Raw genomic sequence first — 26,601 nt, 5'->3', positions numbered from 1 at the left:
AACTGACATTGCACTGGGACAAGTGTCTGTCAAGCTCTAAAAAATTAACTCTCTCTAGGATGAAAAGGTTTTGTGTAAAAACTGTGCAAGATCGGACAGTCACCACACTTTGTGAAGTTTATTTATAAACTAACTTCGAGAGGATCACGTGCTTATGATTGCTAGCGGCTGGACCCGCATTATCCAATTCTCAATGCACCAATCAGACGACTCCAAAGCTACTACAAATACCCTGGGTTACGTATCATCGCTGTCTTCGTTTTGAAGAATCCCCCCTTCCACCTCTACTCCTCCTCCTTCCTAGATGGGTGACACGGTGGCCCAGTGCTTAGCACTGTTACCTCACAGCATGAACGTCTCTGGTTCCAGGCTTTACCAAACCAGCAGACGTTTCTGTGCAGAGTTAGCACGTTCTCCCCGTGCTCACATGGGATTCCCCCGGGTTTCCTGGTTCCCTCCCATCGATCAAAACCATGCAACCTACAGTTGAAGTCAGTATTATTAGCCCCCTTCAATTTTTTTTCTTCTTTTTAAAATATTTTCCAAATTATGTTTTAACAGAGCAAGGACATTTTCACAGTATGTCTGATAATATTTTTTTTTCTGAAGAAAGTCTTATTTGTTTTATTTCGGCTGGAATAAAAGCTGTTTTGAATTTTTATGAACCATTTTAGGGACAAAATTATTAGCCTCTTTAAGATATATTTTTTCTCGATAATCTACAGAACAAACCACTGTTATACAATAACTTGCCTAATTATCCTAACCTCCCTACTTAACTTAATTAACCTAGTTAATTGTGTTAATAGAAGTGTTAATAGAAGTGTCTTGAAAAATATCTAGTAAAATATTATTTACAGACATCATGGTAAAGATAAAATAAATTGGTTATTAGAAATGGGTTATTAAAACTATTATGTTTAGAAATGTGTTGAAAAAATCTTCTCTTGGTTAAACAGAAATTGGGGAAAAAATAAACAATTGGTCTAATAATTTAGGGGGGCTAATAATTCTGACTTCAACTTTAAGTTTATTGACTAATCCAAATCAATACCATAGTCTTACCCCTACCGAGTACTTATCTCTATAAGAGCAACTACTATCTGTTCTTCAGGCACCATGACGGGGGAGTTCTCATGATCTACCTGAGCTCAAACTCCCCTCTCGCCTTGCAACGGGAGGGAGCCCCGGGCTCGAGGATCGTATGAGCTCAGCGCTCTCTCCCGGGACAGCAAAGTAGCTTATAATTAATCATCAGCTAAGTGTGAACTCTTGAAACATTTTTAATTGCATAGATTTAGGCACATATCCTAACAGAAGGGATGAATTCAAAATGTTAAGGACAGGTTCAGCAACTTCTGAAGAATTGTTTTAATAATTTGGTCAGTTTAAGATAGGATCTAACATAAACGTTGTTGATTTGGAGGAGTTTACAAGTTTTTACTATTCTTCCTCTCCTACTGCTGAGAAAGTCTGAATTTTATCCATTAATGATCTACAGTGCTCTAGTTAAGACGATGCTGTAGGAGACTGATTGATGGTGCGAATTTATTTTTAATATCATCAATCTTTCACGTAAAAAAAATCTATAAAGTCATTACTGCTGTGTTGGAAAACGTATGTTGATGCTTTTTTTTAAGTTAGATTGGCCACTGTGTTAAACAGGGCTCTAGGATTGTGTTTGTTTTCTTTATTAAGGTTGAAAAATAAGCAGATCCGACAGACTTCAAAGCTTTTTTAAAGTTATGTATACTTTCTTTCCCAGCTAGATGAAAAACCTGTAGTTTTGATTTCTTCCATCTACGTTTCATTTTCAGCTGTGGTTTCTTTAAGGCACGAGTGGGCTCATTGTGCCACGGCATACGATTTTATTTTACTTTTAGAGAATCTCTAATTTATGCTGAGCATTTATACAACAGTTCTGTCTGGTACTCGAATCTGATTGGCTGAAAATCACCACTTGTACAGCCTCTTCACCCTTGTGTATTACTTTGCCCACACGAGTGCCAGGCAGAAGACTAAACTCACTATGATTTGGCAAATATTTAACAAATTTTTATATTCTTATGACGATTATGAATTCACAATGGTTTCAGCTGTTCTGACCAGCTGCAGATGTAAACGAATAGCGAAAGAAAGTAGTTCCTCATACCAAAAGGTTTTTTGAGATTTCGATTATGCAGTTGAACTGTTGTATAAACACAACATCACATGAGTAGCAGTTCGATATGGCTCTGATGTCACAAGAAAGTTGTACTATTTTATATTGACAAAACGTACAGAAATTCATATGATTTTAGCCATAAGAAAATATTAATGTTGAAATGAAAATATACACATGTTTTTTAAAGGAGACGTGCCCCTAATGACTGAAAATTGATACGAATGAAAAGGTTACAAATTCATGTGTAAGAAACGCCAACTCAAAAGACTACGAATTCCAGTGAGATTGTGCTGATGCAAAACATATCCCTGACTTAATGTTGGCTAAAGGTTCATGGGATGTCAAAGACTAAATGCTAAAAAATCCAATTTACATTACTGGAATAATTTACATTTTAAAAATATATTGAAACAGAAAACAGGTGAAGCAGTGGCGCAGTCGGTAGTGCTTTCGCCTCACAGCAAGAAGGTCGCTGGTTCGAGCCTCGGCTCAGTTGGCGTTTCTGTGTGGAGTTTGCATGTTCTCCATGCGTTTGCGTGGGTTTTGTAGTGTATGAGTGTGTGTGTGTGTGTGTGTGTGAATGTGTGTGTGGATGTTTTCTAGAGATGGGTTGCGGCTAGAATGGCATCCGCTGCGTAAAAACTTGCTGGATAAGTTGGCGGTTCATTCCGCTGTGGCGACCCCTGATTAATAAAGGGACTAAGCCGACAAGAAAATGAATGAATGAATGAAACAGAAAACTTCTTTTAAATCAGAGATGCCCAAAGTAAGGCTCGCGGGCCAAAGTTGGCCCATGGTAACCTTTGATTTGGCCCGCCATCCCATCTGAGAAGAATTAGATTGAAGGTTGCAGCAAATGCCTTCAACAGAGATGGTCATTTCTAATTTAAAGTAACCTTTTATTTGTTTGTTTGTTTGTTTAATTGTTAAACAACTAAAAAAGTCAACTGAAACTAAATGTTTCAATTAAATGTTGTGCAAGAGTCAGATTTTTAAACATTTAAATACTGTCACTCGAAGATAAAGGACAATACACAAGACCTCAACGAGCAAATCAAGGAAAGGTTTTTTTTTTCTTGAGTTCGAGTTCGAGTCTGAGTCATTTGATTTTGAATATCTACCGATACCGAATCCCAATCCGGTACTTTTATAATACATAAAAAAAGAAATAAAGAGGAGCGAAGAAACAGATTCGGGATGTTCTTTATTTTTTATTTAATTCACTTATTTTACCATTCAACAACCATGTTAACAAACACTTCTGTGAAGTAGCTTGAACAATCAAGTAATAAATACCACAAATTCTTCACTTTTGGACTTTAGTTCAACAGTAAATATAAAAGAAATTAACAAATAAACACAAATAGCACCTTAACTTGAAATACCCTGCAGGCAATCCCAAGTTTACATGTCTCACAGTTTGCTATGGCAATGTTGTCATCATCAACTTTATAATACCTCCAGACCACAGACATATTCACATTTTTTGCTTTAAGCTGCTTCCGTGTTCAACTTTGTCTGCATTTAACCAATAGCATCTCTGCAACAAAGTGATGTCATGCATTGCTGTTTCTGTGTGAAGTCAAGAAAGAGGTCTAACTTATATATTCAAGTCCTGATCAGGAGGTGACCTCCGATTTCGATCGAGTCTTAAACTGCGTGATTAGGCCCGATTTCCGATCATGTGATCGGATCTGGACATCCCTAGTATTTAGCATTGAAAACCACTGTGTTATGAATGTGTTTGTTTATGTTTTTATTATAAGAAGTTCATTATAAAATGTACAAAATCCTTATAATTATTAATATAATTGAAGTAGTTTTTTTCTACATATTATTTAATATTAATAAATGAGAAAATTACCATGGCAGCTTTAATGTAATAGTTTGGTATACAGTATTTACCTTTGGCCCACCCCTCTCAATCAAGTTTGGTTTTTGGTCCTTCATAAGAAAGGTTTGGGCACCCCTGTTTTAAATGCTTATACAATTTACTATATTACTGTATTTCAGATTAGGTAAACCAAGCTTTTGTGAGCATAAGAGACCTCAAAAGCAATCCAAACATCTTTTGAATGGTAATACATGTATGCAAAGGTAGAATGTTTAGGAATGGCATCACTGCTAGAAGACCTGATTTCATTGCGTCTGTAAGAAGAGCAGGCCTGAAGTCTACGATGGCATCTTACAGTAATGCTATAAATACTGGCACTGCTGCAGTTACTATGATAGCATCGCCCAGAGGAATATCTTATTGCCGTGAGGTTGGTCTTGAATAACTTCCAAACCTTAATGCGGTTCACTGTCACGTTTCATTTACAGATCATGTTTGTCTCATATGTTTCCTTAAAATTGTAGGGGAGACTAAAAAATAAATGCGAATGAATCAGTCACTGACATACACGAGTACAGAGTTGTAAAATACAAGTAGATGGCAGTTTGAGTTAAAGTTCATAGTGAAATTTTGTATTTGTTTGCATTTTGTTCTGAAACAGTTTGGTTATGATTCAGTTGTTTGATGTGTGATATGGTAAAAAGTTTACATTGGCATGTATAATGGCCAGAGTTGGATGGATGTGTGATGATCTGGGTGACGTAGTGGGATTCAGGTCCCTGTGCCCTTTAGTTATGCCCACATTTAACTTATTATTTTATTTTATTTTCTATTTCCACCATTTTCTCATCTTTTTTCTTTCCCTTTTCATTTCTTTCTGATGTCTCATAAAATTACTTCAATCCATTTGGTTGCTTATGATATAATGATTTACACTTGATTTACGCATTTAATAATACATTTATATATATAATATATAAGTCTGATATATCAGATAGTATTTAAGTCCGATAGTATATAAGTACGATAGCATACAAGTCCGATATAATCCGATAGTATATAAATCAGATAGTATATAAGTCCGATAGTATATACGTCCAATAAAGTCAGATTGTTTTTAAATCCGATAGCTTATAAGTCTGATAGTATATAAGTCTGATATAGTTCGATAGTATATACAGTTGAAGTCAGAATTATTAGCCCCCCTTCTATTTTTTTTTCTTCTTTTTTTAATTATTTCCTAAATGATGTTTAACAGAGCAAAGAAATTCTCACAGTATGTTCTAATAATATTTTTCCTTCTGGAGAAAGTCTGTTTTATGAATGTTTTATTTCGGCTAGAATAAAAGCAGTATTTATTTTTTTATGAACCATTTTAAGGTCAAAATTATTAGCCCCTTTAAGCTATATTTATTTCGATAATATACAGAACAAACCATTGTTATAAAATAACTTGCCTAATTACCCAAACCTGCCTAGTTACCATGATTAACTTAGTTAAATCTGTAAATGTCACTTTAAGCTGTATAGAAGTGTCTTGAAAAATATCTAGTCAAATATTATTTACTGTCATCATAGCAAAGATAAAATAAATCAGTTATTAGAAATGAGTTATTAAAACTATTATTATTAGAAATGTGTTGGAAAAAAAAAAAAACTTCTCTCCGTTAAACAGAAATTGGGGAAAAAATAAACAGGGGGGGGGGGGGGTAATAATTCAGGGGGGTTAATAATTCTGACTTCAACTGTAAGTCTGATAGTATATTAGTATGATAGTATGAAAGTCCGATATAGTCTAATAGTATATATGTCTGATATAGTCTGATGATATATAAGTATGATATAATGTGATGGTATGTAAGTCTGATAGTATAAAAAAGTCTGATAGTATTTAAGTCAAATATAGTCTGATAGTATACAAGTCTGTCTGTCTGTCTTTCTGTCTGTCTCTGTCTGTCTACCTACCTACCTATCTACCTGCCTGCCTGCCTACCTGTGTGTCTATATATATATATATATATATATATATATATATATATATATATATATATATATATATATATATATATACATACACACATACATACATACATACATACATACATACATATATATATATATATATATATATATATATATATATATATATATATATATATATATATATATATATATATATATATATATATATATTAGGGATGTGCGGAGCAGCCGGTATTTGTATTTGTTGAGAGGGGAAAAGTATTTGTATTTGTATTTGTATTTGTATTCGAGTAAAATTCAAAATGGCGCAAAAATATATATTTTTTCTATTACACTTCTAATTTACGTTATATTGAAAGTATTGTTTAATTATACCCATTATATAAATTATAGATATGCAATATTGGCTGTTGTTTTTGAACATGTGATAAGAAATGTCATTGAAAAGAAAATAACATAGAAGCCATTATCTCATCCATGGTTAAACCAACAACTAATAAAATACCATTGTGAATATTATGAACCCCACCACCACCGTTCTTGTTGAAGGACACTGAATAGACAGAATAAAAACAAATAATACTTTAAAAAACTGTTCTTCTTCTGAAAGAACTTCTTTCCAATGGACAGAATTCCAAAAACTAAAATTAACTAAATAAATCTAAATAAAACCCTGCCTGGGAGATCGGGCAGAACAAAAGTATTCTATATAATACTAAAAGATACAGCCCTGCTATTGTCATCTGCCTGCCACAAAAAAAGACACAAAGTTTGTTTGTTTGTTTATTTAGAGATATCTGCAAATATTTTTCAATGGAAGTCAATGGAGGAATATGACTAGTCAGTCATAATATATTTGCAGATATTTCCAATCTGAATTATAATTATGACAAGTCAAAATATAATTAGAGATATCTCTAAATATATTTATGGATAGTCTGAACAAGGTTTAAATGCTAAAACGGCTTGCCATACGCACAGTGGCACAGTGGAGATTTCTCTAGTTATATCGTTTCAGTCGTTTGTTATGCAGTGACATGCAGTCAAATATTTCGCCTAACAGTCCTTAGGGATGCGGTGACACGCAGTCAGATATTTTACCGGAAAGATCCGCCACTTTTGGCGCGCATAAACAATCATAAAGCTCTCGTGCTGCAGGAATGAGGAGGTCTGCTGAAGGTGCAGCTGACGTGCAGTGAGAGGTTTGCGTCTTTAATAAACTACGGCAGTTTGCGATCACTGAACAGTAAGAATGATTAATAAATCCATATGATACAGTCCCTTAAAAGTCACGTCTCGCTTTCAGTTTCGGGCTTTGGCGCGTTTTGCACTGAGCGTGTGTCTTTCTCTCTCTCTCTCTCTCTCTCTCTCTCTCTCTCTCTCTCTCTCTCTCTCTCTCTCTCTCTCTCTCACGCGGGCATGCACTGTGGTCTCATGAGGAAACGCTGCTTTTTGATATAGTGTTTTTCTTGCTCCCGAATACAAATAATTTTTCAAGTATTTGTTCGAATCAAGTATTCGTAAAAACACGCTATTCGTGCCTTTCCGAATACCGTATTCGGGTTCGGCTCCACCCTTAATATATATATATATATATATATATATATATATATATATATATATATATATATATATATATATATATATATATATATATATATATATACATACATACATACATACAAAGAAACATACATACACACATACATACATACATACATACATACATACATACATACATTTATACATATACATATACATATACATACAATTGAAGCCAGAAGTTTACATACACTCTAAAAAGGGAACATAATCAAAAATCCTACTAAACGTTTACTACTTTAGGTCTGTTAGGATTACCTAAATCATTTACATTTGCCAGAATAAGGAGAGAATTTTTTTTGTTGAAAATTTTTTATTATTTCTAGACAGCCAAAAGTTTATATACATTTCCTTGGTATTTTTTTATCTTTGCTTTTAAACTTTATAACTTTGGTCAATTGTTTGGGGTATCCTTCCACAAGCTTCTCACAATAGTTTGCAGGAATTTTGGCTCATTCCTCCTGACAGAATTGGTGAAACTGAGTCAGATTTGTTGGCTCTCTTGCTCGCACCAGCTTTTTCAACTCTGCCCACAAATTGTCTTTAGGATTGACATCAGGGCTTTGTGATGACCACTCCAAAGCATTCACTTTGTTGTCCTTAAAGCACATTTAAACTAATTTGGCAGTATGCTTAGGGTCATGGTCTGTTTGGAAGACCCATTTGTGGCCAAGTTTTAATTTCCTGGCTGATGTCTTGAGATGTTGCTTCAGTATTTCTACATAATGTTCTTTCTTCATGATGCCATTTATGCTGTGAAGTGGACCAGTCCCTCCTGCAGCAAAACAGCCCCACAACATAATGCTGCCGCCCCCATACTTCACAGTTGGGATGGTGTTCCTAGGCTTGTAAGCTTTCCCCTTTGACTTCCAAATGTAACATTGGTCATTATTTCCAAACAGTTCAATCTTAGTTCCATCAGACCACAGGACATGTCTCCCAAAGTTATTATTTCCCCAGTGTAATTTAGCAAAATTGTAATCTGGCTTCTGTTGTTGATTCTGGCTTGTTGATTTTCCCATGTTGTCACACAAGGCAGCAGGGTGTTTGAGGTTTTCCTTAAATACTATTCTACAGTTGTGCCTCCAATTAACTCAAATGTTGTCAATGAGCCAATCAGAAACGTCCAAAACCTTGACACCATCATCTGAGCTTTTTCAGAGGCATATTAATCTTATTGTATGTAAACGTGACTTACAAAAAACGCTATAACAATTTCTCCAAAAATATCTCTCTCATTATTCTGCTATTAAGCATAACAGAAACAAATTTGATAATCCTAACTTACCTAAAAGAGAATATATATATATATATATATATATATATATATATATATATATATATATATATATATATATATATATATATATATATATATATATATATATATATATATATATATATATAGTAAGTGTTTAAATGTGCAAATCTTGAAATGACTCCTTGCATGTTTCTTCAGTGTAGTTTGAGGAACACTGGATCAGTGTGAGTTTACATTCAGCCTTCAGTCTTGAAGAGTTATAGATATGAAGGCGTTCTCTGTCTCACTGTGAGTTTATGTTAGTGGATGCAGCTTTGCTTCACATACAGGGCTAGTGTGAAATGAACTGCAGGGGTAATTTACCTTAATTAACCCCAGCCTAAACCGCACAGAGTCTCTTTAGTCAACACTCACACACACACATACTTACATTCACCCACACATATGTCGGGTCTGAATGGAGAGTCTGTGTGCAGTCAGTGTTTTTCTGACTGGATAAACAGGAATCCCTGAGCAAACACACAGAAATGGAGGAATCCACAAATAGAGCAGAGGGAAAGCATTTTATGTTAGATTCCAGCAATGTATATTTTAGTTTATTTATATGAGGATTGAATGGCTAAATGCTGGTTTACATGATCATTGTGAGTCAATAAATTTGGGTTCGATCAGTTCTGATAAAGTTAAGGTAAATACTAATTTAAAAAGAAAGTGAAAATAGGAGAGTAATAATATTTTTCTCTGTATTTAACCTTATTTAACTTAAGTATTTAATTTGCACTTTAAGCTCAATACTTGTATCTTAAAGAGTAACTTGTAAAATATAATGTGCTGTCGGATTCGTTATAAGAAATCAGTTATTAGAACTATTGTTTAAAAATGTGTTTTTACTTGGCAAATATTTGAAAAAGTAATAATATTGTCTTCAACTATATATATATATATATATATATATATATATATATATATATATATATATATATATATATATATATATATATATATATATATATATAGTAAATATATATACTAGTAAATATAACTAAATATAATATATATACTATATATATATAACTAGTAAATATATATATATATATATATATATATATATATATATATATATATATATATATATATTTAACACTTTATTAGGTACACAATTAAGTTGACGCAAGGTTATCGCAAATTTCTAATCAACCAATCCCATTTTAGCAACTCAATGCATTTAGGCATGTAGACATGGTCACAATGACTGTAAAAAATATGGACGACGCGACAGCCCCTTTTCCCATTGAACGCCTTAAGGGCAAAACGCCTGCTTGACGGGCACAAACTGTCGCAAAAGACTGCTGAAATTGGAGCCTTGACATGCGCAGAAGGACTGTCTGATGGAGCCAGAGGAGGAGCTGCGAAAATGAGCGGAGTCGAGCTTCCAACCAAACGCTTTATGTAAAATCAACCACGCCCCCCGAACTTCTCAGCATGCGTTTGCTGTCATATCAACACAAATGGATGTAATAACGTTAACAAATATGAGGGTTTTATATATTTAATCGCGCCAGCTCCGGGTCGCAGCGCATAACCTACTCGCGGCGTCGCGGGCTGATTCCGGCTCGCATGCGGCAGCGCCCGCTCGCTCGGCCACCGCATTTGACTCGATTGACTCGGGCTGGAATCGGGCTTTGAGTCCAGGTATCCGGAGTAGGTCCAGCAGAGGTAGTCAGTCTGAGCTCTGAGGGATAAGTCTCCGGCAGGCGAGAATCTAGCCGAACTGGTCCGAGTGTATTTTGCCATCTGGGTGGCTAGGCGTGTATCAGCAAACTAATAAAGCCCGAAAAAAGCCCTGACCTTAGCGAATAAACAGTGTTCCACCAGGATCATGTATGTCAGAAACTGTAGTTTACTGCTGAACTCATTTTGTCATGGTAAAATAACACAGAAATCGAGTAATAACACTTCAGTCTCCTGCCGAAGCTCAGACGCGCTGCTTTGAGAAACTGTCAATCACAGCTGTCAATCACGATGACACGCCCAGCATTAAATTACTGCTAAAAACAAACTGTTTACAAAAATGAGGATCTGCACCTATTTCAGCACAATAACCAGTGCCTTAATCGACCAGAACCATCTTTCGGGACATTTTATTGCAAGTGTAATAATTTTTTTATTTGGGCTCAAGTCTCCTTCATTAACACGGAGGAGGCGGGCTTTATGACTTGTACTGCAGCCAGCCCCCAGGGGGCGATCTAACGGCCAAGACCTTCACTCAAACGCAGGCTTGCGGCACACTTGCATGGTCATGACGAGCAGTTTGCTGCAGTTCAAACCGAGCATCAGAATGGGAAAGAAAGGTGATTTAAGTGCATGGTTGTTGGTGCCAGACGGGCTGGTCTAAGTAATTCAGAAACTGCTGATCTACTGGCATTTTGATGCACAACCATATCTAGGGTTTACAGAGAATGGTTTAAAAAAGAGAAAATATCTAGTGAGTGGGAGTTCTGTGGGCGCAAATGCCTTGTTTATGCCAGAGGTTAGAGGAGAATGGCCAGATTTGCTTGAGCTGATAGAAAGGCAACAGTAACTCAATTAACCACTCGTTACAATCGAGGTCTGCAGAAGAGCATCTCTGAACGCACAACATGTCCAACCTTGAGGTGGTAGGGCTACAGCAGCAGAAGACCACACTGGGTGCCACTCCTGTCACCTAAGAACAGGAATCTGAGGCTACAATTCACACAGTCTCTCCAAAATTGGACAATAGAAGCTAGAAAACGTTGCCTGGTCTGATGAGTCGTGACATTCAGATGGTAGTCATCAAAATTTGGCCTCATTAACATGAAAGCATGGATCTATCCTGCCTTGTATCAATATTTCAGGCTGGTGGTGGTGGAGTAATGGTGTGGGGGATATTTTCTTGGCACACTTTGGGCTCATTAGTAACATTTAAGCATTGTGTCAACACCACAGCCTACCAGAGTATTGTTGCTGATGCTGTCTATCCCTTTATGACCACAGTGTACCCATCTTCTGATGGCTACTTTTAGCAGGATAAAGCACCATGCCATAAAGCGCGAATCATCTCAGACTGGTTTCTTGAACAAGACAATGAGTTCACTGTACTCAGATGGCCTCCAAAGTCACCAGAACTCAATCCAATAGAGCACCTTTGGAATGTGGTGGAACAGGAGATTTTCATCATAGATGTGCAGCCGACAAATCTGCAGCAACTGCGTGATGCTATCATGCCGAAAGTCTCTGAGGAATATTTCTAGTACCTTGTTGAATCTATGTCACGAAGGATTAAGGCTGTTCTGAAGGCAAAAGGGGGTCCAAGCCAGTACTAGTAAGGTGTGCTATGCATACCGACAGTCAATCCCGAAATTATTCATACCCCTATTATTTCTGATTTAATTATTTTTTTTACCTAAAAGATAATAAGACAATTTACAAGAGGCATAATTTTAGGAAAAATTACATACAGTTGAAGTCAGAATTATTAGCCCCCCTTTGATTTTTTTTTTCTTTTTAAAAATTTTCCCAAATAATTTTTAACAGAGCAAGGAAATTTTTACAGTATGTCTGATAATATATTTTCTTCTGTAAAATGTCTGATTTGTTTTATTTTGGTTAGAATAAAAGCAGTTTTTAATTTTTTAGAAACTATTTGAGGTCAAAATTATTAGCCCCTTTATGCTATTTTTTTTGTTTGATAGTCTACAGAACAAACCATCATTATACAGTAACTTGCCTAATTACCCTAACCTGCCTAATTAACCTAATTAACCTAGTTAAGCCTTTAAATGTCACTTTAAGCTGTATAGAAGTGTCTTGAAAAATATCTAGTCAAATATTATTTACTGTCATCATGGCAAAGATAAAATAAATCAGTTATTAGAAATGAGTTATTAAAACTATTATGGTTAGAAATGTGTTGGATAAATCTTCTCTCCTTTAAACAGAAATTAGGGAAAAAATAAACGGGGGGGCAAATAATTCTGACTTCAACTGTATATTTCTCAGCTTTTATTTACGTTTAAATGAAAACTTTAAGTCAGAATTTTCCAGGGGTATGAATAATTTTGGCGTGAGGGTATGTTCTGATCAAGTAAAAATAAAATAGCACTTGCACATTTTCTGCCTTTTTTTCTCTTCTCTCGCTTGCCTCCTAATAAACCTGTCATTGTGTTATTATAAACTCCGTTTTTTGTCACTTTAGAGTATCTTATAAATAAATACTCCACACTTAATTAAAACACAAAGCAAAATCAAGCTACAGATGAAGAATTTTCCATAGATTATGGAGTACTAATAGTACTAATAATATATTCAGTATTTATTACTATTTAATATTCAACTGTTAACCATGTTTTTCATTTTTTAAATTTTAATTATTTTTTTTTTTTACCTCTAACTCCTACACTGCTGCGTAATAATAGTTTTTAAGGTAGCAGCTGGGTTTTAGTATTAGAAGAATTAGGAATGTACAATAAGATCATTCAGAATGTAGACTTTAGTATTATTAAACAACCAATATCCTAATAATATGGATATTAATAACTAGGGACAGACAGAATCTGCTGGCATTTTTTGCTATTTCTCTGGAGAATCTTTTAAAAAATACAGTTGAAGTCAGAATTTTTAGCTCCAATGTTTATTTTCCCCAATTTCTGTTTAAAGGAGAGCAGATGTTTTTAACACATTTCTAATAATAATAGTTTTAATATCTCATTTCTCATAACTGATTTATTTTATCTTTGCCATGATGACAGTAAATAATATTTCACTAGATATTTTCAAGATACTAGTATTCAGCTTAAAGTGGACTATCGGTAGGCCCACACGGAATCTGCGCACGCATTTCCGCAGATTTTTAGTCCATCGCTGAGTCTATGTATTTAATTGTGCCAATGTGTGTAAATTTATATTTTTTTCACTTTTCAAATGAATTTCACTAATATTATTGTGATAAAATATTATTAATATTGAAATGTTCATATGATTTATTTACAAAACAGTTTGGAATGTAATATGTTCTGACTTTTAGTAGAGATATTATATGAGAGACTTGATTTGTTTACCAAATGAGTGGATCTAATTAGATTTTCATTGTAATCATTAAATACAAATTAAAAATGTATTATTTGTTGATTTCATTTATTAAGTTTTTAGTTATGATACTCCTAAAATAAATCTGCAGATTTTTTACAAAATTCTCTGCAGAAAGAGCAAGAAATGTCTGCAGATTCTGTCTGGCCCTAACTATCGGATATAGCTTAAAGGGGCTAATAATTTTGACCTTGCAATGGAGTTTAAAAAATAAAATAAAACTGCTTTTATTCTAGCCGAAATAAAACAAATAAGACTTTCTCCAGAAGAAACAATATTATCAGACATACTGTGAAAATTTCATCTGTTAAACATCATTTGGGAAAAATTTTTAAAAGAAAAAAAATTCAAAGGGGGCTTATAATTCTGACTTCAACTGTATGTGGATTTATGCGGAATGATTTTGGCAGTATCATAACTAAAAAAAAAATCTGCGGATTTCTGCGCGTGCAGATTCTGTGTGGGCCTAGTAATAACCCACTAGTTAAATTGATACTTAAATTAAAGTGTTACCGTTTAAGTAGTGTAATTAAAAAACAAAAATAAAATGGTATTGTAATAAAAGTCATTCTTATATAAAAATATTCAAAATAATTAAATTAAATGGAAAAAATGTTGACATAGCCTGAAGTAATATTTTATTGTAAAATGTATTTCAGTAATTTTTTAAATCTGCAACTTAAATGTTTAGTTATAAAAAAAATTTCAAGAACTTTATTTGCTACAAAGTAAATGTATCTAATTGACATGTGCTATATGTAAATTGGGTAAGCTAAAAATGTCCGTCGTGTATGCGTGTGAATGAGTGAGTATGAATGTTTCCCATATGCTGGGTAAGTTGGCGGTTCATTGCGCTGTGGCGACCACAGGTTAATAAAGGGACTAAGCTGAAAAGAAAATGGATGGATGAATGAATGAATGAATGAATGAATGAATGAAAATTCAGCCCATATAAACAGCCTCCAAACAATTAGGCTACCTTAAAAACATTTAATAAATCCAATAAATCGTTTTTCAGTGGGTCTTCCAGTCCTCATTTTCTGTGAAATCTCATAGGGTCTTTTCATTATTACATGGTTTTAAGGCGAGCTTAACAGAGGTGAACTCGTTACTGATGTAACTGATTGATTGACAGTGTCGCCCTCTGCTGACAGATATTATATATTTATCTTTATAAATCTGCTTCATGCCACATCAACAACATTCACAGCCTCATACCGCCATCTGGTGACCTTTAAGGGGATAGTTCACCCCAAAAAAGTAACAAACTCACTATTTACACTCCTTAAAGTGGTTCTAAACCTTTAGAAGTTTCCATTTTTATGTTGAACATAAAAGAAGATGTTTTGAAAAATGTTAGAAACTTGTAACCATTGACCTCCATAGTAGGTAAAACAAATACTATGGAGGTTAATGGTGAGCAGTTCCCAACATTTTTCATTCATTCATTTTCTTTCAGCTTATTCCCCTTAATCATCCGAGATTGTCACTGCATAACCACCAACGTATTCAGCATATGTTTTGCGCAGTGGATGCCCTTCCAGCTGAAACCCAGTACTGGAAAACATACATACATACTCGTTCACACACACTCATACACTATGGCCAACTTAGCTTATTTAGTTAAAATTAATTATTTAATCAATCAATCAATTAATTAATTATTTAATTAATTTTTGAAATATGCAATACGGCCGGATTCAAAACAATTCTGATATGGAAGTGTTGTAGTCTTTTTTTTATAGTGACTATTATCAGAGCAAAAAAAAAAGAAGGGTGTGTGTGTGTGTGTCTATGTATGTATGAATGTGTGTTTGTGTGTATGTGGAAATGGACTCCACCTAAAACAGGGAAAGGAGAATACAGAGCCAATAGGAAGACATTGTACTTTGGCTGGCCTACTGGAGGAACACACACACACACACACACACACACACACACACACACACACACACACACACACACACACACACACACCAATGCCCTCCTACAGCAACAGCACTGCTGCATGGATTACTTTTAAACAATATCAACAAACACACACTTGTACAGCTATCTTTATGTTGTTGTTTTTTTATCACAGCTATCTTTATCTTTTTGTTTGTTTGTTTGTTTGTTTTGCAAGGACTAAACAGGAAAGTGATTGCGTGTTTTGTTTTTGTTTTCAAATTGTTTTTTGTATTTGTTTTCTTCTTCTTTTGTTTTGTTTTTGTAGCGTTTTGTCTCATTTCTTTTGTTGTTGTTTTGTTTTTTTTGTTTATTTTGTTGTTGTTTTTTGTTGCAACCCCTCATAAAGCAAGGAATAATCAGAAGGAGGGTGAGTGTTTTGTTTAGCTTTTTGTTTTGTTTTTGTCTTGTTGGTTTTGTTGTAGCGATTCTATTTTGTTTGATTTTTGTCCTGTTTTGATTAATTTCTTTTGTTGTTTTTTGTTTGTTTTGTTGTTGTTGTTTTTTGTTGCGACCCCTGTGTTACGGTCCCTAACCTAAATACGACTCGTGACCCAAAGACAACGTAACATAAATAAACAACAGCCAAAGTGCTCCAGCTAAATTATTTATTAACATAACATAACCAGCAAAACAATCCAAAAAATGACCAGAGATGGGGAGCCCAACAACATAATAAACAACAACCAAACAAACCTAAAGCAGGTTGGAGCTCCCCACACCAAACAAATATCAAAAGGAAAGCATAAAGGAAAACACAACAATAAAGCTGTCAAAACTGTGGTGGCGTGGAGTAATGAGGGATCGCGAGAAGTTCGCTTTCATTCGTTTTAAAGGCCTGACGCCACCAAATCAACCAATAGAAAACTAAAAAGGGACAAAGACAAACAAGATCAATTAAAAGTAATAATTATGAGCAGGAGTAAACGCCACACGCAACACCTCCACCTCTTAAATGGTGACTGGTAAACGAAACCAAAATAATACATAAATAAAACACCACCCATCACCATATGGTAATACGTGACATTGCATCGGCCAGCACATTATCTTTACCAGCAACATGTTTTATTTCCAAGTTAAAGGCTTGGACAAACAAAGCCTATCTCATCAAACGTAGGTTAGAATTTTATGAATAAAGATGAGAGGGTTGTGATCAGTAGGCCTATAGATTAATTGGATAGGACAAAGATCCAATATAAACTTCTGATAAAGCAAGGACTAATCAGGAGAGGGAGTGATTGTTTTGTTTTTTTGTTTTGTGTTTTTCTGTTTTGTTTTTTCTTGTTCAGTCTTGTTTGTTTTGATGTTGTGTTTTTTGTTTGTTTTGTTGGTAATTTATATATATATATATATGACTCTTTTGTTGTAGTCTTGTTTGTGTTATTTGTTTTTGTTTTGTTTATGTCTTGTTTTGTCTTGTTTGTTGTTGCTGTGTTTTTTTGTTTGTTTTGTTGTTGTTTTTTGTGGCAACCCCCTGATAAAGCAAGGACTAATCAGAAGGAGAGTGAGTGTTTTGTTTTTCTTTTGTTTATCAGTTGTTTGTTTTCATTCATTCATTTTTTTTTGGCTTAGTCCTTTTATTAATCAGAGGTCACCACAGCGGAATGAACCGCTAACTTATCCAGCATGCCGAACTCAACACTGGGGAACACCCATACACGCTCACAAACTCATGCACTACGGCCAATTTAGTTCATACAATTTACCTATAGCGCATGTTTTTGGACTGTGGAGGAAACCCACACGAACATGGGGAGAACATGCAAACCCCAAATAGAAATGCCTACTGACCCAGCCGGGACTCGAACCAGCGACCTTCTTGCTGTGAGGTGGCCGTGCTAACCACTGCGCCACTGTGTTTGTTTTGTTGTTGCGCTTCTTTTTTATGTTTTTTTTTATTAGTTTGTTTTTGTTTTATCTTGTTTGTTTTGTTGTTTTGTGGCAACCCCTCATAAAGCAAGGACTAATCAGAAGGAGAGTGAGTGTTTTGTTTAGCTTTCTGTTTAGCTTTTGACCTGTTTGTTTTGTTGTAATGTTTGTGTTTTGTCTTGTTTGTTTAGTTGTTGTGTTTCTGTTTGTGTTATTTGTTTCTGTTTTGTTTATGTTTGTTTGTTGTTGCTGTTTTTTTTTTGTGGCAACCCCCTGATAAAGCAGGGACTAATCAAAAGAAGAGTTTTTTTTTTTTTGCATCAAAGCATTAAAACTTGTAGATTAAAATGTTCTGGTTGTTGATAAAGTAAGTGCAGTAAGAAAAGTGAAAACCCTGACTAGTAGCAAATCATTAAGTGTGATGTTCTGACCTCAGATCTTTGGGATCACACTTTGGGATTCCTCTTGCACCTGCCAAAACACTCTCATTGTGTCTGTGTCTGTGTGTGTGTGTGTGTGTGTGTGTGTGTGTGTGTGTGTGTGTGTGTGTGTGTGTGTGTGTGTGTGTGTGTGTGTGTGTGTGTGTGTGTGTTAATGTTTCAGCTGTAGTAGACTGTAGTAGTTTTGTGGTAGTTTTGTCTCCTTGGAAGAAGCGTTATTTATGTGTGTGTGCGTGTGTGTGTGTGTAAGCGAGAGAGAGTAAACACATTATTTATCATTTGTTCTGCGTGCAGGCAGTCGCAGAGGATGATGTCATTTTCGCGGAATGCTCCCATAGGATCCTCTCAGCACTGGTTCATATTAGCAAATGGGAAGGTACGAAGATGGATTACCACCCAGATGCACTCAAGGCTATTTTCTTCTCTGTTTTTTTCCTCCCTTCATCCATTAAATGTTTTGCCTTGAAATAGATAGAAGCTGCTGAGTGGTGTTTCACTTAGTTTTTGAACCATCCGTGTGGCAGAAATGAAAATTGAACCAAATCATAATGGATGTGTTAAAGATGGCTCATTCAAACATCAAAACAATAAATGTGTATGTGCTTTAGCTTTAAATTTAGTCGTATGAGCAGAAATTACTTGAATACATTTTTATTAGTAATAGTAACAATGTGAATTTTTCCTAGCAACTATATATATATATATATGAACATTGCTCCTTATTGACATCAGAAGATGGGTACACTGTGGTCATAAAGGGATGGACATAGTCAGCAACAATACTCAGGTACGCTGTGGCGTTGACACGATGCTCAGTTAGTACGAATGGGCCCAAAGTGTGCCAAGAAAATATCCCCCACACCACTACACCACCACCACCAAAAGCCTGAATCACTGATACAAGGCAGGATGGATCCATGCTTTCATGATGTTGACACCAAATTCTGACCCGACCTTCCGAATGTAGCAGCAGAAATTGAGACTCATCAGACCAGGCAACGATTCTCCAATCTTCTATTGTCCAGTTTTGGTGAGCCTGTGTGTATTATAGCCTTAGGCCGTACTCACACTATGTACATTTTCCTCGAATCGGGCCAAAGCACGCTTGTCCCCGCTCCCGTCTCCCCCGACGGCCCGCACTCACACTGCAATCGGGCCTGGGCACGCTTACGTCATCGCTGCTGCGCTGTTCAGTAAACACTCTTGCTCAGCACAGAGGAGATTTCTCTAGTTATATCGCTTCAGTCGTTTGAATTGCAGTGACATGCAGTTAAATATTTCGCCAAACAGTTCTTAGGGATGCGGTGACACGCAGTTAGATATTTCCCCGAACAGACTCATAAACAATCATAAAGCCCTTGTGCTGCTGCTGCTGTAGAAATCAGGAGGGCTGCTGAAGGTGCGCAGCTGTCGTGCAGTGAGAGGTTTGCGTCTTTAATAATCTAGGGCAGTTTGCGTTCATTGAACGGTAAGAATGATTAATAAATCCATATGAATTAGTCTCTTAAAGTCACGTCTCGCTTTCAGTTTCGGGCTTTACACCAAAGCCCAAGTGAACCGTGCCTGAGCCCGATTCAGCGCACTCACACTTCTCAAACGATCAGGGAAACGGGCCTGAGCACGGTTCGGATAGCATAGTGTGAGTAGGCCCTTAGTTTACTGTTCTTAGCTGACAGGAGTGGCACCCGGTGTGATCTTCTGCTGCTGTAGCCCATCCGTTTCAAGGTTCAATGTGTTGTGTGTTCAGACATGCTCTTTTGCATATCTTGGTTGTAACGAGTGGTTATTTGAGTTACTATTGCCTTTGTATCAGCTCAGATCAGTCTCAAACCAGTCTGGCCATGACTTCTGGCATCAACAAGGCATTTGTACCCTCAGAGAACTGCAGCAGATCGTCTTGACCATGTCTACATGCCTAAATGCATTGAGTTGCTGCAATGTGACTGGCTGATTAGAAATTTGCATTAATGAGCAGTTGGGCAGGTGTACCTAATAAAGTGACCAGTGAGTGTATGTGTATATATATATATATATATATATATATATATATATATATATATATATATATATATACATACACACACAGTTGAAGTCAGAATTATTAGCTCCCCTTGATTTTTTTTTCTTTTCTTTTTTTTTTTTCCCAAATGATGTTTACCAGAGCAAGGAAATTTTCACAGTATGTCTGATAATATTTTTTTTCTTCTGGAGAAAGTCTTATTTGTTTTATTTCGGCTAGAATAAAAGGAGTTTTTAATTTTTAAACACCATTTTAAGGTCAATATTATTAGGCCTTTTAAGATATATTTTTCTCGATAGTCTACAGAACAAACCATCATTATATAATAACTTGCCTAATTACCCTAACCTGCCTAGTTACCATAATTAACCTAATTAAGCCTTTCAATGTCACTATAACTGTATAGAAGTGTTTTGAAAAATATCTAGTCAAATATTATTTACTGTCATCATGGCAAAGATAAAATAAATCAGTTATTAGAAATGAGTTATTAAAACTATTTTGAAAAAAATTTTCTTCGTTAAACATAAATTGGTGGAAATAAATAAACAGCAGGGCTAAATATTCTGACTTTAACTGTATATACATACCCTAGCAATTGAAATATAATTAAATTTGTATTATTACATGTATTTCCAATAATAATATTACTTACAATAGTTTACATTTGAAAGGCTTTTAAATTAGTGAAATCAAGTAAGTTATCCTAGCAACCTCCCATAATACCCTAGCAACCATTGATTTAGTATAGCAAAAATACACTTATATATTAAATGAAACATACTCATGTTATTTGAATAACATACTTCTAACAACAATTTAAACAATTCGTATTTTTATATATATATTTCATTATTTATACTTTTTTACCATTCAGAAGTGAAGAATCTTGTGTATTTTATAGTTTTGTTTCTTAAATATCTGCAAACATATTATGGTATTTTTATGATTTAGTCGAGTCAGAAATGTACAACACATCTTTAGCACTGCCTGTGAGTATCACCTCGGCTCATCTGACAAAAGCAAACACACCTAATGGGACTGTATGTTTGGCAGCCTGCTGCGTGTCTGGCCTTTGGCAGGGAAATAACTTTGTTCCCAGGCTTCATCAGACAATGACGGCACACAGACAATGTCAGGAAGGGTTTCTCTGCTGTCATCCTCCCAGGTGCTGTGGCTTTATTTTAGGACAATGAGGAGCCGCGTCGTCTAACCTTTAGACCTGCAAAAGAGACAATAACTAGGTCTGCTGTGCTGTTTCACTGAGCATTCTGTTTAAAGCAGTATGAGGGATGAATATAATGCTGAGGAATAAAGCGATTGGTGGCTCAGTGGTTAGCATTGTCGCCTCACAGCAAGAAGGTCACAGGTTTGAGTCTCAGCTGAGCCAGTTGGTGTTTCTGTGTGGAGTTTGTATGTTGTTCTCGTGTTGGTGTGGGTTTCCTCTGGGTGCTCCTGTATCCCCCACAGTCCAAAGACATGCGCTTTAGGTGAATTGAATAAACTAAATTGGATGTAGTGTGTGTGTGTGTGTGTGTGTGTGTGTGTGTGTGTTTGTGTGTGTGTGTGTGTGTGTGTGTGTGTGTGTGTGTGTGTGTGTGTGTGTGTGTGTGTGTGTGTGTGTGTGTGTGTGTGTGTGTGTGTGTGTGTGTGTGTGAGTGAGTGAGTGAGTGAGTGAGTGAGTGAGTGAGTGAGTGAGTGAGTGAGTGAGTGAGTGAGTGAGTGAATACGACAATGCTGGGTTGCGGCTGGAAGGGCATCCGCTGCGTAAAACATGCTGGATAAGTTGGTGGTTCATTCCGCTGTGGCGACTCTTAATAAATAAGGGACTAAGCTGATGGAAAATGAAAAAATAAATGAATAAAACAGTTGATAGTCAAATAAATCGTACACCTATGAGAGGGAAGAATACAAAAAAAAAAAAAAAAACACAAATACATGGATTCAAGGTCAGCCAAAGGGGAAAGATGAGGAATTTCAGCTCTGTTTGAATCGCTGCCAAACTCTGTCTGCCTCTCCAGCTCGTGGGATTTCAGGGTGGTTTACGCTGAATATTCAGGGCAGATGTCAAACTAACATATGGCACAGGACAGCATATCCTTTCCTCATGATTCACCTTCATATAACAGCACTTACGCACCTTGTGAGTTTCCATGACCTGCGCAGCTGACGCTTTTAGAAATCATTGGGTAGATTTTTATACCCAGATCTTTCCAGATGTAAAAAAGCACTACATTTCCTAAAAAATAAGGTTTCCCATGACCCTGAAATGTTGGTGTTACATCAAAAAAATATATGTTATCCTTGAGAATTATTTCAGGAAATTAATAGATCGTTAAAAAGTGGCCACAGTTATGGAAATATCGAGGAAATTTTACATTTAAAAGCTGGTAAATTTAACATCTTCAGACCTGAATTACAGTACTGGTCAAAAGTTTGGGGTCAGTAGGATTTTTAAATGTTTTAAAATAAGCTTCTCCTGCTCACCAAGGCTGCATTTATTTAATCAAAATTTACAGTACAAATAGTAAATTTGTGAAACGTTATTGCACAGTAAAATAACTGTTCAAAAGTAGTTTAGAATTTCATTTAATAATTTATTCCAGTAATGCAGTGGTGCAGTAGGTAGTGCTGTCGCCTCACAGCAAGAAGGTCGCTGGTTCGAACCTCGGCTCAGTTGGTGTTTCTGTGTGGAGTTTGCATGTTCTCCCTGCCTTCATGTGGGTTTCCTCCGGGTGCTCTGGTTTCCCCCCCAGTCCCAAGACATGCGGTACAGGTGAATTGGGTAGGCTAAAATTGTCCGTAGTATATGAGTGTGTGTGTGAATGTGTGTGTGGACGTTTCCCAGAGATGGGTTGCGGCTGGAAGGGCATCCACTGCGTAAAAACTTGCTGGATAAGTTGACGGTTCATTCTGCTGTGGCGACCCCGGATTAATAAAGGGACTAAGTCGACAAGAAAATGAATTAATTTATTTATTTATTTATTCCAGTGATTTAAAGATTAATCTAGTCTTTAGACTGTTCTACAGACATGTTCCTTCGGAAATCACTCTAATATTAATTATTGTTGTTATTATTAATATTATTATTATTAATGGTAATAGTAATAAAAGCAATAATGACTGGAGTAATGATTTCATTTGAAACTACATACAATAAGTGTCGGTTCTACCACTCCAGTCTTGTAAATTCTTGTTTTGGTGGCAGAGTTTAAATTTAGGGTTAAATAAATAGATTTAGAATAATTAAACGTGCAGCAAACTATTGATTATCCTGCTTATTCTGTGGTCAAGCTTTTGGCATGTTATAGCCAATCAGGATCAAGAATTTCAAAAGATTATGTGTAAAATAGGCCAGCTAATGAAGTGCTGTGCAGGTAAACCTCACTCCTCTGACCTCCAAAGGTGCTTTAGCGACAGACACTAGAGGCCATGGTCTTTAGCCTCCTTGTTAGAGCAACCGACTCCCATCTGAAGAGTCGCCGGTTCAATCGCAGCTCGGAGTGGGTTGGACGAAGTTGGACCGTTGGGTTTGACATGGAATAATAATATTAAACAGTACACTTACTAGCCACTAGCACTCAAATGTGCCTTAATTCACTCTGTCAAAGAATCATAAGATGCTGGAAACATTTTTAGAGATCTCAGATTAATATCGACTTCATAGTGTTGCTGCATATTTGTCATCTATGCTGCCAAAAGGTGCTCTTTTAGTTCTCTTTTTTTTATCAGGTGATTGTGGAAACTGAGTACGGTGAACCTGTTGTTGTGTTTAATCACAAGTCTATTATGGAGTACCGCAAGGCTTGGTACTAGGTACATTGCTTTACACATTGTACACTTACTACAAAAATTAATTACAACACAGATGCACTCAAGGCTATTGTCTTCATTTTTTTCTTTCCTTCATTTTTTAAATGTTTTGCATTTAAAATAGGTAGAAGTTGCTGTGTGATGTAAACATTGCTTGCGAAATATTTGTTAAATAAAGCAAATTTCACAGGAGGGCTATTTTTGACTTTATGGCCCAATTCAAATTCTATTTTCGTACCCCTACCCCTTTCCCTTCCCCTTGGCCCTTACAACCGAGGGTGAAGGGGAAGGGCTTCAAAATTTACACCCAAAATTACCAGCACTACAGTACCTGCACACGACATCATATGTCATCGCGATTTAATACTTCATATGAGATCAAATGATCGCGACTGCTGTGGTGATTTCAAGTTGTGCTATTTTTTTGGTAGGCTATTTATCTTCAGGAAATCATTGAAGGCATATATTATGTTATTATAATGATCCAAATTGGCAATAAGATTGTAACTGTACTGTGTATTTAACACAGTGGCCATATTGATCTATGTAAACAACAGCATTAACATTATAGCAGACACTGTAAAATGCTCATTCCCAGCAACTAGACTTTTCTGACAGGGTATTCAAGTGTCATCGAGTGTCAGAATGTTGTGGAACTGTTATACAGGAGTTATGATTATGGATTATAGATCGCAATTTTTTTTTTAAAACCATGGCGTTAAAACACAAACGCAGTTATGAATATATTAAAACATTTGCTTTTTGTCATAAAAATTCATAATAATGACACAAAATACTAATTTGTGGATCTCCTTACTTCCTGGTGCAGCTATCCTGCCGGTGTGGCTGGTGTATTGTGGGAAATTTTCTTACCCCTTGGTTTTGAGTGTGGTCCTGAAAAATCCTTGATCGAAGGGATATTCACCCCTTCCCCTTATCTCTATGCCTCTAAGCTAAAGAGAATTGGGACACCCCTACCCCTTGACGTAAATGCGCAAAACGAGGAGTAAGGGTAAAGGGAAGGGCTAAGGGGTAGAATTGGAACTGGGCCTATACTGTATATCAGATTAGATGTAAGCCACTGTGCAACATTTAGGATATGAGCTTTTATATGAGCACTTATTAACAAAGCATCTCTGTGCTCAAGTTATAGACAGGTTAAAACCAGTTTTGCTCTTTGCAGCTCACGATTTGACCAAATTTTTATCAGTAAGGACAAATTATAGCAAATCAAATTCAAGAACTTAAATAGACTATTGAATAATAATATTTAACACTCTTACCAGCCACTTTATTAGCTACATACATGTTGCACTCAAATCTGCCTTCATTTTTAGCATCATACAATCATAAGATGCTGGAAACATTTTTAGAGATCTTGGATAGCTTTAGCTTCTTGCAACTGTTGCATATTTGTCATCTATGTTGCCAAATGGTGATCCCAAATGGTTCTCTATTGGGAACTGTTTGAGTACGGTGAACTTATTGCCATGTTTGATCACAAGTTCATTGTGGAGTACCACAAGGCTCGGTACTGAGTACGTTGCTTTTCACATTGTACACTTATCACACTCCAGTTACCACACCATGCACTCAAGGCTATTTTATTTCTTCCCTTCATTCTTGAAATGCTTTGCCTTCAAAAACAGGTAGAAGCTGCTGTATTATTTAAACATCTCTTGCGAAATTATTTGATATAGAATACAATCTCACAGGAGGGCTAATAGTTTTGCCTTCAACTCTTTATATCAGGTTGGATCTAAGCCTCTGTGTAAACATTTAGAGATTTGAGCAGTTATTAACAAAGCATCTCTGTGCTCAAGTTATAGACAGGTTAAGACTAGTTTAGGTCTTTGGAGCTCAATATTTGACCGAATTTTCATCAGTTTTGACAAGTTATAGCCAATCAGGATCAAGAATTTAAATAGACTATGGAATAATATTAATAAACAGTACACTTAATAGTCACATTAGGCACATGTTGCACTCAAATCTGCCTTAAATCATTGTGTCATAGAATCATAATCACAAGTTCATTATGCAATACCTCAAGGCTCGGTACTGGGTCTGTTACTTTTCACATTGTACAGTTACCCTTAGGGAGATACGAAGATTGATTACAACAAATATGCACTCAAGTCCTTTTTTTTCTTCACTTCATCCTTTAAATGTTTTTAAATTTAAAGGGGTAATAATTTTGGCTTCACTCTATATATCAGCTTGGATCTATGCCACTGAGTAAACATTTAGGGATATAAGCTTTTATATGAGCACTTATTAACAAAGCATCTCAGTATTTACCCAGTGCGCCGCAGACTGAGGCAAACGCTGGAAGTGAAAGCTGACCTTCCTTTTGTAAATGTGAGCACAATGAGTGAGGTGCTTGTGTGTGTGTGTGTATGTGTGGAGGAAATCTGAGACCATCAGTATCAAATCACACAACACTGACATTCAGCCTCGGTTACCAAGAGACATCACTTCTGACCAGCAGCTGCTGTTCGACACACTAAACCTACACCAGCCTATAAGAGGAACCCTCAAGTATCTTGTCTATTTCAG

At 35.9% G+C, this 26,601-nt stretch overlaps 1 protein-coding gene and 1 long non-coding RNA gene across 10 annotated transcripts in view; one reads left to right on the top strand and one right to left on the bottom strand.

The window, feature by feature from the left end:
- The window catches only part of cemip (cell migration inducing hyaluronidase 1), a 1,140,081-nt gene that overhangs the window by 673,362 nt on the left and 440,118 nt on the right, over positions 1-26,601 (bottom strand). The gene's annotated exons all lie outside the window — the stretch shown is intronic.
- LOC141375309 (uncharacterized) overlaps positions 1-26,601 on the top strand; it is an 89,362-nt gene that overhangs the window by 55,107 nt on the left and 7,654 nt on the right. For 2 of the 9 annotated variants that reach the window (XR_012383157.1, XR_012383156.1), the window contains exon 4: positions 18,504-18,585. The exons of the other annotated variants lie outside the window; for them this stretch is intronic. This is a non-coding gene — a long non-coding RNA (uncharacterized lncRNA). The remainder of the gene's footprint in view (positions 1-18,503; positions 18,586-26,601) is intronic. 9 annotated transcript variants of the gene reach the window in all.

Source organism: Danio rerio, chromosome 7 (genome assembly GCF_049306965.1).
Source record: "Danio rerio strain Tuebingen ecotype United States chromosome 7, GRCz12tu, whole genome shotgun sequence".
Classification (NCBI taxonomy): Eukaryota; Metazoa; Chordata; class Actinopteri; order Cypriniformes; family Danionidae; genus Danio; species Danio rerio.
This window is presented reverse-complemented; position numbering and strand designations above follow the sequence as displayed.